Consider the following 16,304-nt stretch of genomic DNA (forward strand, 5'->3'; position numbering starts at 1 on the left):
TATTACAAAGTCATTATATTATTATTATAAACAATTTAATTGGACTTAATATAAGGATCAATCATTAAGATCTCCTAAATGAATATGTTTTTGCTGGCCTTTTCATTAAAGTTCACATAATGTCTTAAAATTTTATATGTATCATGTCACGATTTTTTTCCAAATATATCTACATTGGTACATTATCAAAATAAACAATGAATGCTCATACCAAGACTCAATATACTAAATAGCACCAGTGTAATGCTTAGAGTTAAGATACCAAATTAAGGAGTTATTGCTTTGTTTCAGATATATTTTTTATCATAAAGTCAAAATTGTAAAGCATTCTTCCAGAGCAAAATAAAAAAAATTGCTTTTATGACTGGAGTAGGTAAAGATGAGGGAAGCACACATTCATAGTGAATGAATCCACACATTAATAATTTAGGTTGACTGTAAGAAGTTGGTCTTTGTTTTGCTATTTATGTAGACTTAAATTCTTAAAGTATTTATTTTATCCCATAAGCAATTAATTATATATTAATTGCTAGTTATAAAATAATGAAAGGATCATAAATTATAGTGAATTAGAGAGGACTTTAAAATTATATATTACAGTGATATTAAAATTTTTATAACATCAGAACTCTTAAGATGATATCTGATTTGAAAATCTGATTATAAAATACATAAAATGTTGGGTAAAATTAATTTAATATCCTTTCTCATATATATAAAGTCTGAAGAAAATGGAGACCAAGGAAGATAATGGGATGTGATTTAGAAATGTTATTAAGCAATTAAGTTGCCAGACGCCATCAGGGAATAGTCGGAACCCAGGTATTAAATCACTTTTTATATAAAGATCAGGGGTTTGTGAAAGGTAGACATGGATTGGGGAATACTATACACAAAGCTAATTTTAGGATAAGATAAATACCTAGGAAGAGGTTTTAAAATGGAAATAAACTTGCTCCAAAGTAAAGCCCACCACGAGGAAAATTCTAAACCTGCTTTATTACTTGATGAAGTTGAAAGAAAAAAAATTAGTCACAGATTGATGTCTGAATTTACAGTGTTATCTCAAGACTATTAATTTAATTAAGAGGAAATGACTTTGTGGTGTTCTCAGGAACCTGACAAGATCAAGCACGATTCCTCCTGGAAGAATATCCATATAATCCAGCCACAAGGATCACCTGAGATAAGACTTATAACAATGACAACCCACAATCAAAAATTACAAAACAAAATAATGAATGCTGGTGAGGATGTGGTGAAAGGAGAACCCTGACACATTGTGGGGAAAACACATCCCATAGTTGGCATGAATGTAAATAGCATAGCCTTTATGGAAAACACTATAAAGGTTCCTCAAAAATCTAAAAATAGAACTACATATGACCCAGCAATTCCACTGCTAGGTACATATCCAAAAGAAAGAAAATCAGTATATGGAAGAGATATCTGCACTCCCATGTTTACTGTGGCAGTATTCACAAGAGCCAAGATTTTGAATCAACAAATCAATAAAGAAAACATGGTACATATATAGGATGGAGTATTAGCCATAAAAAATAATGAAATCCTGTTATTTGTAGCAGCACAGATGGAACTGGAGGGCATTACATTAAGTGAAACAAGCCAGGCAGAGAAAAACATATTTCACATGTTTTTAGTCATACGTAGGAGCTAAAACTTAAGACAATTGAACTAATGGACATAGAGAGTGTAGTTACTAGACGCTGGAAAGGGCAGCACGGAGGAGTGGATAAAGTGGGATGGTCAAAGGGTGCAAAAATACAGTTAGATAGAATGAATGAGATCTAGAATTTATTAGCAAAACAGAGTGAGTATAGTCAACAATAATTTATCATATATTTTAAAATGACTGAAAAGAGTGAAATTGGAATGTTCCTAACACAGAGAAATGATAAATGCTTGATGTGATAGATACATCAATTACCCTGATTGGATTATTACACATTGTATGCCTGTATTCAAACATCACATATGCCCCATAAAGAGGTTTAAAGAGACTGTTAAATAAAATTTATGTGCGGCCATTGGTTTGCACTAAGCTCCTTCACTAAAAAGACGAAGCCAATGTCAAGTCTAACTGTAGTAGCTGAGCTTTAGTTAATTGGAGGAGGCTTTGTAACCAATTACCCAATTAAGCCATAACCAATTAAGTGTTCCTTAAATGACACATCTATTTTCTATAAATGCTGTCAGATCATGTTATTGGTTGGAATTCTCCGAACCTGATCTGGTTTGGAGAGCTGCCCATTTGTGAATCATTTCTGTTTTATTTTTGTTTGTTTTGTTTTGCTTTGCTTTGGTTTTTTTGCTCAAAAAAACACAGTTAAAATTTCAACTTGTAAAAGGTTTTTACAACTTTTTAACAAGACGAAAGTTGAATGTTTTAAAAAATTAATAAATTTGGTAAATCTCTAACACCAGTCAAGAACCTAAGAGAGAACACAAATACACAATATTATACATTAAAATACAAATGTAGCTACAAATGCTGCAGATATAAAAAGACTACAAAAAATTTTGTTGAAGAGATTTTAAGCAAAAGAAAATGGAAATGTGTCTGATAAAATACAATTTTCCAAAACTGATTCAAGAAAAAATAAAAACTAAATAGTACTAAACAATAAAAACTAAATCAATCATTTTAATTCTTCACACACACACACACACACACACACACACACCCCTAGATGGATTTTATAAAAAAACAAATTCAAAGAATCAGTAATTTCAATCTAATATAACATTTAAAAGTATAGCTACTCTCTGATTGAATCTATGAATTGGAGATTCAGAATCTTACTACTTAGACTTATTGCCCTCTCCTTTCTGGGTTACTCTTAGGACCATGGTCCTGTCAGCCTATAGGTTGCCAGTCGGAACCTCTGTTTTTGCACCATACACAGCCACATGCAGTAGTCCTAACTGAAAGGAATAAAGGAGCACAGCTTGAAAAACACAAATTTATTACAACTTTTTTACTTACATGAAAGGATATTGAAGACAAAAGAATTTGTGTTTTTCAGTGTTTCTAAATGTTTTCAGTACTATTGACTACACGAAAAGTCTTTTGAATTAAAATATCTCACCCTTATTTTATGATGAGTTTATTTTCGCTGAAAGAAAACCATCAGAAACAACATCTTTTTCCCTATATTGAAAGGTTTATGTGGTTGACAAACTAGAACTCCGGACACATTTTCAACACCCAACACGAAGAAAAATCATCTCCCATTTTCAGAAAATAAATTGTGAAATTGCATGTTAAGAACCACTTGGAAACTTCAAACATTAAGAACATGCATTTTTGAGGAGGGAAACACAAATCTTTACCACATACACAAAAAAATGCATAACATGAGTTTCTAAAGTAAGGAGGTAAATATTTATGGGGTATCTTATCCTTTCAAAACACTTATAAGTAGGAATTTTTAGTTAGCTCACACAATAGAAGCCAAATGAGCTGCAGGCTTACATGACTAAGATAAGAGAAAATAAAACACATGGAATTATGCATGGTCATATATAAAATGAGAAAATACATACAAAATAAGAATTTCTTCCCATTTGCCAATGTAATATAATACAACTTTTGCTTAGAATCAATGTAATTCTAAATTATTTTTAAAATGTTTTCTTTATGCTCTTTATACCATAAATAATTCAAGAAACATAGCTCATATGCTTTTTACAGCATTGCTTAAAGCTATAAGAAGAATTTTCATTCATCAGTACTTAAATATTCATTAATACTGCCTGTAGAAGTACATAGGGAAACAAATTATAATTATTATTCAAATTTTATTGTGTGTTGTTACTGATGGCTAATATCGAAATTGTTTTTACATAAAAGTAAAATATTAAAACATTTAATAAGAAAAATTACCTTATCCAAAATATTTGACATGTTTATAACGCTTAACAAGTCTTTATAGTAACCAAATGAATGTTTTCTCATTTCAGATAATTAAAAGACTATATACTCATCTTCTAAGTATAATTTTAAACCCATATTTCAATTTCCAACCCACTCTTTCTAAATAAACAAGAAATAAATGTTCTGAAGTAGTAATGTAATGACTTAGAAGTCTATCACTGTATAATGTGTTTAAGTTATGATCTGTTATTTAAATGACAAACATGTATGTATATACACACATATACACACACATATATATTGAATGTATATGTACAACTTGCTATAAAAGAGTAGTAAAGTGTTCAACTTTCCTATCATCTCAAAGTTTTGTATTCTATTATAACAATAATCACTACCACAACAAAAACAGCAGCATTTAATGGCACTATTAACTCAAGAACCTAAAACACCAACTACATTAATTATATTCATTATACTTAATTGAACATAATCATCTAAATTAACAATTCCTTGTACACTAATTAATAAAACAGCATGTCTTCTGGATCAGAAATATACAAAAATAGTTGTTCTTTATGAGATAATTTTGTCAAAAATGTGTGAACCACAATTTAGTATATATAAAAGATGTTGAAATACATTTAATTTAGTAATTTTAATGTGGTTAGTGTAATATTCACACTGATAATGACTTAAGAATATCATGATGGATTTTTTAATGTAAGCAAATGTTTTTCAATAGTCCTTGAAAATATTTACTGTTCTTATTAGCATGTGATTTAGCCAAGTTTGCTACCCTCAGTAGTTATCCAAATTTTCATCTCGCCCATCAAATGCTTAACCAATCCATTTACCCTCACTCCAAGTACATGACTTTGTGTTCTACCTAATATAATATTTGTTGCAACTTTGCTTCACCAAATAATGACCTAAACTAAATATTATTCTGTTTTTACACGTCTCTGAGTGAAAGAGGTATTCTTGCCATCCAAAGTTTCTGATCCCAGTGAAACTATTTATAAAAAGGTCAATAATTATTGCCATTATTGCTACATTACACTGATACTTTTTTATTCCTTTCTGCTCTTCTCTGGAACAGTTAACTGAAATTTCCTTCCTAAACTGTCCCCTCTCTTGTTTTAAAGGGCATCCCTACCTCCTGGTTTCTTTCTCAACCTCTTCGTGAGATTTCTTTCCTATTCAGTGACAATTTCACTACCATACTCACTTGCCTCCTTGGATATCTGTCTTTCCTTTATGTACATTTCTATCATATACATTTTAGTTAGATGTCCAACAGGTAACTCAAAACCAATTCCAAAAATAATTTAATAATCTGTTAGCCTTTACTCTCTATAACTAACCCCAAATCTTCTCCTCCTCATGCCTTCCCTAACATAGTACATGATGCTGAATTTCATCCCATCATTCAAGGCAAAAATCAGTGAGACATATAGACTTATTCATACATAAGCTGTACACAATTCCTATATATTCCACTTGTTCAATATGTTTTTTAAAAAAATTACTGACATAGCTTCATTTTAATCCCTTCCTCCTGGCTGGAAGTAGCCTGAAAAATACTCTTTCTGCTTTCAAATTTTCCACAATTCCTTTTCCACAAAAAAGCAAGAGTAATTTATATAAAGTATATATGTGTCATAAATCAGGTATCAATACTTGCCTGCTGGAAACATTCTAGTACAATTAAAATAAAAACTAAATCATTATTTTCTTTTTTGTCTTTATTGTTTTTTAAAAATTTTTGTCATTTTTTACTAATGCATATGTGTACATATTTATGGGGTTCATGTAATATTTTGATACATGCATACAATGTGTAATGATCAAATTGAGTTATTTAGGATATCCATCATCTTAAACATTTATTATTTCTTTGTGCTATAAACATTTCATACTTTCTCTTCTAGCTCTTTTGAAATATACAATATATTGCTGTTAGTTATAGTCACCACACTGTGCTATTGAACAATATAATTTATTCCTTCTGTCTAAATGAATATTTGTACTGATTAGCCTCTTTTGGTCCACGCCCTCCACACCCTTCCTAGAATCTGGTAACTATCATTCTACTTTTTGCCTCCATAAGATAAATTTGTGTAGCTACCCCATGTGAGTGAGAACAAATGATATTTGTCTTTCTGTGCCTGGCATATTTTTGTTAATACAATGACCTTCAGTTCCATCCATGTTGTTGTAAATAACAGGATTTAATTCTGCTGTATGGCTGGATAGTATTTCATTGTATACACACACACACACACACACACACACGTATATATATATGTGCCCATTAGCTAATGAATGGATAAAGAAAATGTGAGATATATACATGAAAATATGTATATTTACATTTATCTCCAAATACATATTTCTTGTTTCTTATATATATCCAATTTTAGGTCCTCATTGAATGAATAGTTTGCAAATATTTTCTCCCATTCAACAGATTTTGTCTTCTAAATACACATATATGACAAAATATATAACATATATATGTGTGTGTATCTACATATATATGTGTGTGTGTGTGTGTGTGTGTACATATATATATAAAATCACATTTTCTTTATCCATTTATCAGTTGATTGACACGGGTTCCTTCTGTATCTTGGCTATTGTGAACAGTGCTTAACTAAAAATATGGGTGCTGGTATCCCTTTGATATACTGATTTTTTGTTCTTTGGAGAAATCCCACATAGTGAGATTGTTAAATCATATGGTAATTCTATTTTTAGTTTTTCGAGAACCTCCATATTGTTTTCATAATGGCTGTACTAATTAACATTTCCACCAACAGAGTACAAGAGTTATCTTTTCTAGTTCAATCTTATGAAAAACAATATGGAGATTCCTCAAAAAAAAATGGAACTAACATTTGATCCAGCAGTCTAACTACTATCTACTATCTACCCAAAGGAAAAGAAATCATTATATTAAAAAGATAGAAACCAAAAATATCCCACCTGCACTCATATGTTCATTGCAGCGCTATTCACAATAGCAAAGTAATGGAACCAACATGTTTCCTCAGTGGTTGACTGGATATCGAAAACGTGGTATAGATACACCAGATAATACTACACAGTCATAAAAAAAATGAAATTATGTCATTTGCAACAAGATGAATGGAGCTGGAGGCTATTACCCTAAGTAAAGTAAGATACAGAAAACAAAATACCCCATATTCTAACTTAAAAATGGGAGCTAAACAATGAGTACACAAGGACATAAAAATGGAAATAATAGACAATGGAGACTCCAACAAAGGAGAGGGAGGGGGAGAAGAGTTGAACAATAACCTATTGGGTACACTGTTCACTATTTGGGTAATTGATATGCCATAAGCCCAATCCCCACCAGTACACAGTATACCCGTGTAACAAACACGCACATGTATCCTCTGAATATAAGATGAAATAAGTTTTGTAAACAGCTGTAAAATGAATACTTAAAAAATATATATATAGTAATTTTGAAGAGTTCCCTTTTCCCCGTATCACTGCTGGCATTTGTTAATTTGGGTTTTATTTTTTGTAGTAGCCATTCTAACTGGGGTAAAATGATATCTCATTATGGTTTTGATTTGCATTTCCCTGATGATCAGTGATGTTGAGTATTTATTCATATACTTGCTGACCATTTGTAGGTTTTCCTTTGATAAATGTCTTTTCAGATTCTTTGACAATTTTTTAATGAGATGATTTATTACTTATTCATTTAGTTTGCTGTTGAGCTCAGTTTCTTGTATATCCCCAATATTATTTCCTCATTGGATGAATAGTTTGCAAATATTTTCTTCCATTCATCTGATTCTGTCTTCACTATATTGATTGGTTTCCCTTTCTGTTCTGATGTTTTTTAGCTTAATATAGTCCAGTTTGTCTACTTTTGGTTTTTGCTGCCTGTGCTTTTGAGGTCTTAGCTGTAATACTGTAATACCTTTGCTTAGACCAAAGACTAGATAAAGTGATCCTTACATATTCAACTAATACCTTTTTCCCCAGCTCCTCACACTCCAGCTTTCTGACTCTATCTAATCCTCTAGTACAAAAATAGTGTTTAAGAAAGCTGCCTGGAGTGATATGGTATTCACTGCATGTGTCCACCTTGCACCACAATTGGAAGAACCTAAAAGGCAACCCACCCTAGGTTATATACCTCAAGGGCCATGTGACTCCCTGGAAAAAGTTTTAAAGACCACCTTGCCTCTAGTGAACAGATACAAAACTGAGGCTGTCTCAGAGAGTTCTGCGCTAACTTAAGATGATACATTCTGTAGGAGAGACAGAAAAAAAAAAAAAAAAAAGGTTTAGTCTGTTTCAAGCAGTGGTTCTTCATCTAAAGATATTGCATTCTCAGTACATTCTACAGTTTTTCTGAGATATATAGACAAACAAAGAAAGGAGGGAAAACTGGGTCAGTCCAAAGCCATCCAGAGAACTGTCCCGCATATGAAACTATGAAACTTGCTCTAAAAGTAATAATGTAATCCAATTTAAAATACTCTAATACTGTAATGGTGGTGAGTAAATCAATTTTAATGCTAATATAAAAAAGACCAAAGTATTAAAAATAACCATAGCTATAATAATTTGATAATGGATAGACAATATATAAAAAATGTAAAATGTGACATCAATAACATAAAATAAAGGAGAAAGAGAAGTTAAAATGTAGAGCTTTTATATGCAGTCAAAGGAAAGATATTACCAGTTTAACTTGTCATTAGGTTTTATAACTAAAACATGTTTTATGTAAGCCTCACAGTAACCACAGAGAAAAAAATGTTATAGTAGATACACAAATAAAAAAAGAAAGAATTAAAGCATACCACTAAAAAAAATCATGTCACAAAGCTAGACAGGAAGAGAGAAAGCAAGAAACTACAAAACAGTCAGAAAATCAGTTGCAAAATGGCAGCATAAATACTGACCTATCAATAATTACCTTAAATGTAATGAAATAAATTCTCCAGTCAAAAGACAGAGTGGTTAAATGAATTAAAAAAAAAAAAATACAAGCTCCATCCATATGCTACCAGTCTACAAACAACTCACTCAAGCTTTAAGCATACACATAAGCTGAATGTGAAGGGATAGAAAAAGATATCCCACGCAAATGCTAAACAAAAGACAGCAGAGGTTGCTATCCATCTATAACACAAAATAGAATTTAACTCTAATTTGTCACAAGGGACAAAGAATTCCATTGTATAGTGATAAAGGAGTCAAAGAATCAAGAGGAAATAACAATTGAAAATATGTATGTACCCAACACGAGAGCATCTAAATATATAAAGAAAATACTAACAAAACTAAAGGACAAAAAGACATATTAATACAATAATATTAGGACACTTAAATACATGATTTCAGTAATGGATAGATTTTGCAGACAGAAATTTAATAAGAAAACAGTGGACTTGTATTAATACAACACTATGGACCAAATGAACCTGGCAGACATGTATAGAACATTCTAAGATCACCAGAACATCCATTCTTTCTGAGTATAAATAGAACATTCTCCATAGATCAACATAAGGCCATAAAGAAAAGCTTAACAAATTTAAGAAACTTAAAATCATATCAAATATCTTTTCTGACCATAATGGTAGGAAATTAGAAATCAACAATAGGAGAAATTTTAGAAAATTTATGAATATGTGAAAATTGAACAATACAATTCTGTAAAACCAAAAAGTAAAAGAAGAAACAAAGATATGAATAAAAAGAGAGCTTGAAGTTCAGGCATGGTGGCTCATGCCTGTAATCCCAGCACTTTGAGAGGCCAAGGCATGCAGATAACCTGAGGTCAGGATTTTGAGACCAGCCTGGACACCATGGTGAGACCCCATCTCTACTAAAAATACAAACATTAGCTGGATGTGGTGGCGGGCACCTGCAATCCCAGCTACTCGGGAGTCTGAGGCAGGAGAATTGCTTGAAACCAGGAGGAAGGGGCTGCAGTGAGCGGAGATCGCGCCACTACACCCCAGCCTGGGTGGCAGAGTGAGATTCGGTCTCAAAAAAAGAGATCTTGGAACAAATAAAAATTGAAACACAACATACTGAAATTCGTGAGACTGTTTATGTACCTCAAAGAACTAGAGAAACAAGAACAAAAGATCAGAGCAGAAATAAAATGGAGACGAGGAAAACAACAGAAAAGATCAGTAAAACTAAAAGTTTTTCATAAAGATAAACAAAATAGCCAAACTTTTAGCTAGACTATAAAAAAAGAGAGAAAACACAAATAAAATCACAAATAAAAAAGAAGATATTACAACTGAAACAGAAGTCCAAAAGATAATAATATATTATGGTAAATAATCATGATCCAACAAATTGCATAACTTAAAATACATGGATAAATTCCTAGATACATACAATCTACAAAGATTGAATTACCAAGAAATAGAAAATCTGAACAAACAAATAACGAGTAAGGAGGCTGAATCAGTAATAAAAATCCACCATCCACGAAAAGCTCAAGACCTGAAAACTTCACAGCTGAATTCTACCAAGCACTTAATACAAATGTTATTTGTATTAAAGAACAAATAACAATCTTTCTCAAACTCTTTCAGACAATTGAAAAGGAGGGAATGCTTCCAAATTTTTTTTACAAGGCTGGAATTACCATGATATCAAAGTTAGAAAAGGACACAAAAAAAGAAAAACGACCAGTACAGGCCAATATTTCTAACGGATATAGATACAAAAATTTTCAACAAAACAACTAGCAAATCAAATCCTTCATTAAAATAAAAAAAGTCACTCACCACAATCAAATGGGCTTCATCCCAGGATTACAAAGATGAATAAACATACGTAAATCTGTAAATGTGATATACCACGTTAATGGAATGAAGAGGAAAAACCATATGATTATTTAAATAGATGCGGAAAAAGCATTTGACAAAATTCAACATCTCTTCATAATAATAATAAAAAAAACTCTCAACAAATTAGATATAGAAAAAAATGGATGTCAACACAAAGAAGGTCATATATGACAAATATTCAGCTAACATCATACTTAACAGGGAAAATTTGAAAACTTTTCCTCTAGACTCAAGAACAAGACAAGGATGCCCACTCTTGCCACTTATACTCAAGTGGAAGTGCTAACTATGTTAATTAGGCAAGAGAAAGAAATAACAAACATCCAGATTAGAAATGGGGAAGTTAAACTGCCTCTATTTGCAAGGACATAATCTTATACAGAGAAAATATTAATGATTTCACCAAAACTGCTAGAGTAATTAAACAAATTTACTAAAGTTATATGATAGAAAATCAACATACAGAAATCAGTAGCATTTCTACACACTAAAAGCAAACTATCTGGAAAAAAAAAAATCAAGCAAACGATCCTATTTAATTAGCTACAAAAATACTTAGGAGTAAATTTAATCAAAGAGGTGAAATATCTCTACACATAAACCTATAAAACACTGATAAAATAAGTTCTAAAAGACACACAGAAAAACTGGAAGACACCCATGTTCATGGACAAAGAAGTACTCATGATGAAACCAGAAAATTTATATACTTATGATAAGTTAAAAATAACATATTTTTAGGTTCTTATAATCATTGGCTTGCTACCACATGGTTGTTTGAGGAAATGTTAGGGGAAGGGTAACATAACCACCATGTAGAAAGAGGTTACTGAATGAAAGTGATATCTAACAATCTTCTTGACATCTCTTGGATGCTGTTGGTTATACTACCTTGATCTTAAATGTCTGTTGCAGAAAGATTAAGATATTTCAGAATATTGGATGCCAATTTAGAGAAGTTAGGATTTTTTCTCATTCCTTTCCCCTGATATTTTACTTTCTATTTGGTCTAAAATAGTCTATAATTTTAAGCCAGGATTGTTATTACTTGAATTTATTAATGGCTAGCATTTTGATTAAACTCTCTTGATTGATTTTCTCGTGGTTAATTTTATTATACTTCAAACTCTTTTCACTTGACTTCCATTGTGGGAATATATTGATGTTAGTATGGGCCTTTATGTCTGAAAGAATATTTTTCTGTTTTCCTACTATAAGAACATATGCATATTGGAATATTTTCATATTTTAGATTCTTTAAAAATATACATAGAATTTATTTTTCCTTAAAATAAACATGGAATAAACCGAAGGTATGGGATACTAGAAAATATTATAAACTCAGCAAATTCTATCATATGTATTTATATGTATATTTTATTTTACATGTTATTTTTTACTATCTATATTTATAGAAAGGAAATTAAATAAGAGATATAATGGGCTTTATATCTACAACTATTTAATTTATTCTACTATCTTATCTAAAATATTTTATTTTGTGAATATTGTCTATCAAACATATGAATATTTGGATTTAGCAATAGAAAATCACTGTAGAAATCCAGAAGTCAATACTCATAGCTTATGCACAACACACACATACATACATCCTTGCCATGACATTTTAATTCCATAAAATCTAAAGTGAGTATAGGAACATATCTTTTTGAGTTAGAAATTTGGAAATCAAAAAATTCATGGAGGGTAAAAACACATAAGTTTTTATTAATTTGAACATCAATATTTCAAGTGATATTTGAGGGAGCATCATGAAATAGGGAGGCAGTTTAATAGCTGAGGAAGATTGCTACCATAGATAGTTTTAACTCTGCCATTTGACATTTGTGAAATTAAACAAAGTACTCTGTCCTATCTTGCTTTATTTTCCATATCTCTATGAACCTTACTTACTAGTTTGTTACAAACCAAAGATCAAATCAATATGAAGTGCTATTTGCTAAAATAATGAATGAGTTTGTTGGCTAAAACCTGCATGGACCTTCCTTCTTTTGTCCACTGATCTGTTGAAGATAAGGCAATTTCTTGCAGGTACCTGCTAATGAGTGGTAGGAGAGTTTCTTTTAGTTTGCTATTACAGTGACAGAATAGCTTTGGGATTCCACATTTATGCCAAATATATCTCCACTCCATAGGCCATACCAAACCTGTTCTAGGTTTCATTTCTGGTGTTTTGTTTCTAAAGCAGAAAAGCCTAAATTTCAACTTCCTCCAGTTTAGAAAATATACTCATAGTCAAGTTACCTTCTGGAGAAATTTAACTCTTTGGAATTTGTTTTTACTTGCATTTAGGCCAGGAGATTATATTTTATCATCTCTTTACTTCATTTATTTTACTCTTGTATTTTTAGTGGTTTTTAATGAAAGAGGCAGTGCATACCTAGTCAATGATATTTTATTGCCCATAAACAAAGCAATCTCCCATCCATACTCCTGTAAACTGGAGGCTTTGTATATGTTTTAACTTTTATTTTACGTTGTAAATAACAAATATGTTTTGAGAGTTATGTATGGCCTCCTATTTTAAAGTATGAGATATCTAAGTCAGATAAAGTTATAAGCCAAATAATACTTACTATCTTAGGTCATGTGTGAACTCTGTTTGGAATGAAGACCATAATTTACAAAGCTAAAGCAATGGAAAATGGCAGAGAAAATAGTAAAGTCAAAGTTAAAGGCAAGTGGCCCTGCGCCTACAGCCACCATTGCCTGTGGATGCTGGCAGCCCTTCTGTCTGTGCATCACCGATGCTGAACAGTGCAAACGCATGCACAGAGGCTGACAGCCCTGAGCCTGCCAGCACCCCACTACTGTCATGCTGCCACTGCTACCAGTGCAAGCACACACAGGAATGCCATAGCCCTATTCCCACCAGTACCCTGCCCCAGCCAATGTGTATGCGCCTCACCACATTGCCAAGCTACTGGCACACATGAATGAGCATGACTACCATGGCTGCTGTACCAGTGAAGTACTCTGACTGGCGTCACACATTGGAGTGTTGTGGCCAGCAGACTGGGAACAACTCAGCCCCTCTAGTCCAGCAGGCTCCCAACCTCGAGAGGTCAGAGAACAAAGCCAGGGGCCTAGTCCTATCTCCCGAGTTACAGCACACAGTCCAGGAGTGATAATCTGAACCTTGGCTCCCTAAAATCTTCTAGAAACAAAATTTAAGAGCTAACTGAACCCACATTACACCACAATAAAATCCCCAGAGGCATCAAAAAAAAACAAACAAACAAAAATTCAAAAGACAGAAACGTCCGTCAATGATTGAAAGAACATCAGCACACACAGATAAGAAAGAACCTGTGGAAGAACTCTAGCAAATCAAAAAGCCAGAGTGTCTTCTCACCTACAAGTGACCACACTAGGTCGCTGGCAATGGTTCTTAATCAGTCTGAAATGACAGAAATAGAATTTAGAACTTTTGTTTTATGTTCTTTTTTTGAGACAGTCTCCCTCTGTTGCCCAGACTGGAGTGCAATTTAATGACACGATCTCAGTTCACTACAAGCTCCACCTCCCAGGTTCAAGCAATTCTCCTGCCTCAGACTCCCGAGTAGCTGGGATTAGAGGTGATTGCCACCACACCTGGGTAATTTTTGTACTATTAGTAAAGACGAGGTTTCACCATGTTGGCTAGGCGGGTCTCAAACTCCTGACCTCAAGTGATCCACCTGCCTTGGCCTCCCAAAGAAGTGGGATTAGAGGCATGAGCTACCATGCCCGGCCAGAATTCATAACACTGCTAGAAATGAAGATCACTGAAATTCAGGAGAATTTCAAAGCCAAATGCAAGGAATCTAATGAATACAATAAAACAATACAGAAGATGAAAGACGAAAATGCCATTTTGAGAAAGAAGTAAACAGATCTGACAGAGCTGAAAAACTTACTTCAAAAATTTTATAGTAACAGCTGGGCATAGTGGCTCATGCCTATAATTCCAGCGCTTTGGGAGGCCAAGGTGGGTGAATCACCTTAGCTCAGGAGTTTGGTAACAGCCTGGGTAACATGGTGAAACCTTGTCTCTACAAAAAAAAAATACAAAAAGTAGCCACATGTGGTGCTGTACATCTGTAGTCCCAGCTATCTACAGGAGGTAGATAGCTGAGCCCCGAGGTTGAGGCTGTACTCCATCACTGCACTCCAGCCTGGGCAACACAGTGAGACCTTGTCTCAAAAAAAAAAAAAAAAAAAAAAAAGAATTTTGTAATATAATAACAAATATTAACAGCAGAATCAACCAAGTCAAGGAAAGGACCTCAGAGCTCAAAGACTGGATCTCCAAAATAACTCAGTCAGAAAAATACTATAAAAAAAAAAAAAAAAAAAGAATGAATGAATGAAACCTTGGAGAAAAATGAGATTATATAAATCGACCAAATCTCTGACTGATGCATTGCCATCCCTGAATGAGAAGTGAAGACAGCAAGCAATATAAAAAACATATTTGGGGATATTGTCCACGAAAATTTCCCAAACTTCACTAGAGAGGCCAACATTCAAATTCAGGAAGTGCAGAGAACTCCAACGAGATCATGTACAAGTTGGTACTCTCCAAGACACATAGTCATCGGATTCTTCACGATGAAATGAAATAAAAGAAGTGTTAAAGGCAGCTCAAGAGAAGGGGCAGGTCATCTATAAATGAAGACCATAATTTACAAAGCTGAAGCAATGGGATGTGGCAGAGAGAATAGTGAAGTCAAATTTGTTGATCTTAACAGACCGTCAGTCTAACAGCGGACCTTTCAGCAGAAACCCTATAAGCCAGAAAAGGTTGTGGGCCTATATTCAGCATTCTTAAAGAAAGGAAATTCCCGATGGGCGCAGTGGCTCACAACTGTAATCCAAGCACTTTTGGAGGCCGAGGCAGGCGTATCACCTGAGGTCAGGAGTTCGAGACAAGCCTGACCAACATGGTGAAACCCATCTCTACCAAAAATACAAAATCAGCAGGGCATGGTGCCATATGCCTGAAATCCTAGCTACTCAGGAGGCTGAGACAGGAAAATCATTTGAACCCGAGAGGCAGAGGTTGCAGTGAGCCAAAATCGTGCCATTGCACTCCAGCCTGGGCAACAAGAGTGAAACCCCTTCTCAATAAATAAATAAATAAATAAATAAATAAATAAATAAAGGAAATTCCAACCCAAAATTTCATATCCAGCCAAACTAGGCTTCATATGTGGAGGATAAATAATATCCTTTTCAGAACGGCAAATGCTAAGGGAATTCATTACCACCAGATGGGCTTAACAAGAGGTCCTTATGGAAGTACTAAACATGGAAATGAAAGACAGTTACCTGCTACCACAAAAGCATACTTAATTACATAGCCTATTTACAATATAAAGCAACCACACAATCAAGTCTGTGTAATAACCAGCTAAAAACATGATGACAGAATCAAAACTACACATATAAATATTAATCTTGAATGTAAATGAGCAATTAAAAAGCACAGAGTGGCAAGCTGGATAATGAAGCAATACCTAACTGCA

This window comes from Rhinopithecus roxellana, chromosome 2, assembly GCF_007565055.1.
Source record: "Rhinopithecus roxellana isolate Shanxi Qingling chromosome 2, ASM756505v1, whole genome shotgun sequence".
In the NCBI taxonomy this organism is placed as follows: domain Eukaryota; kingdom Metazoa; phylum Chordata; class Mammalia; order Primates; family Cercopithecidae; genus Rhinopithecus; species Rhinopithecus roxellana.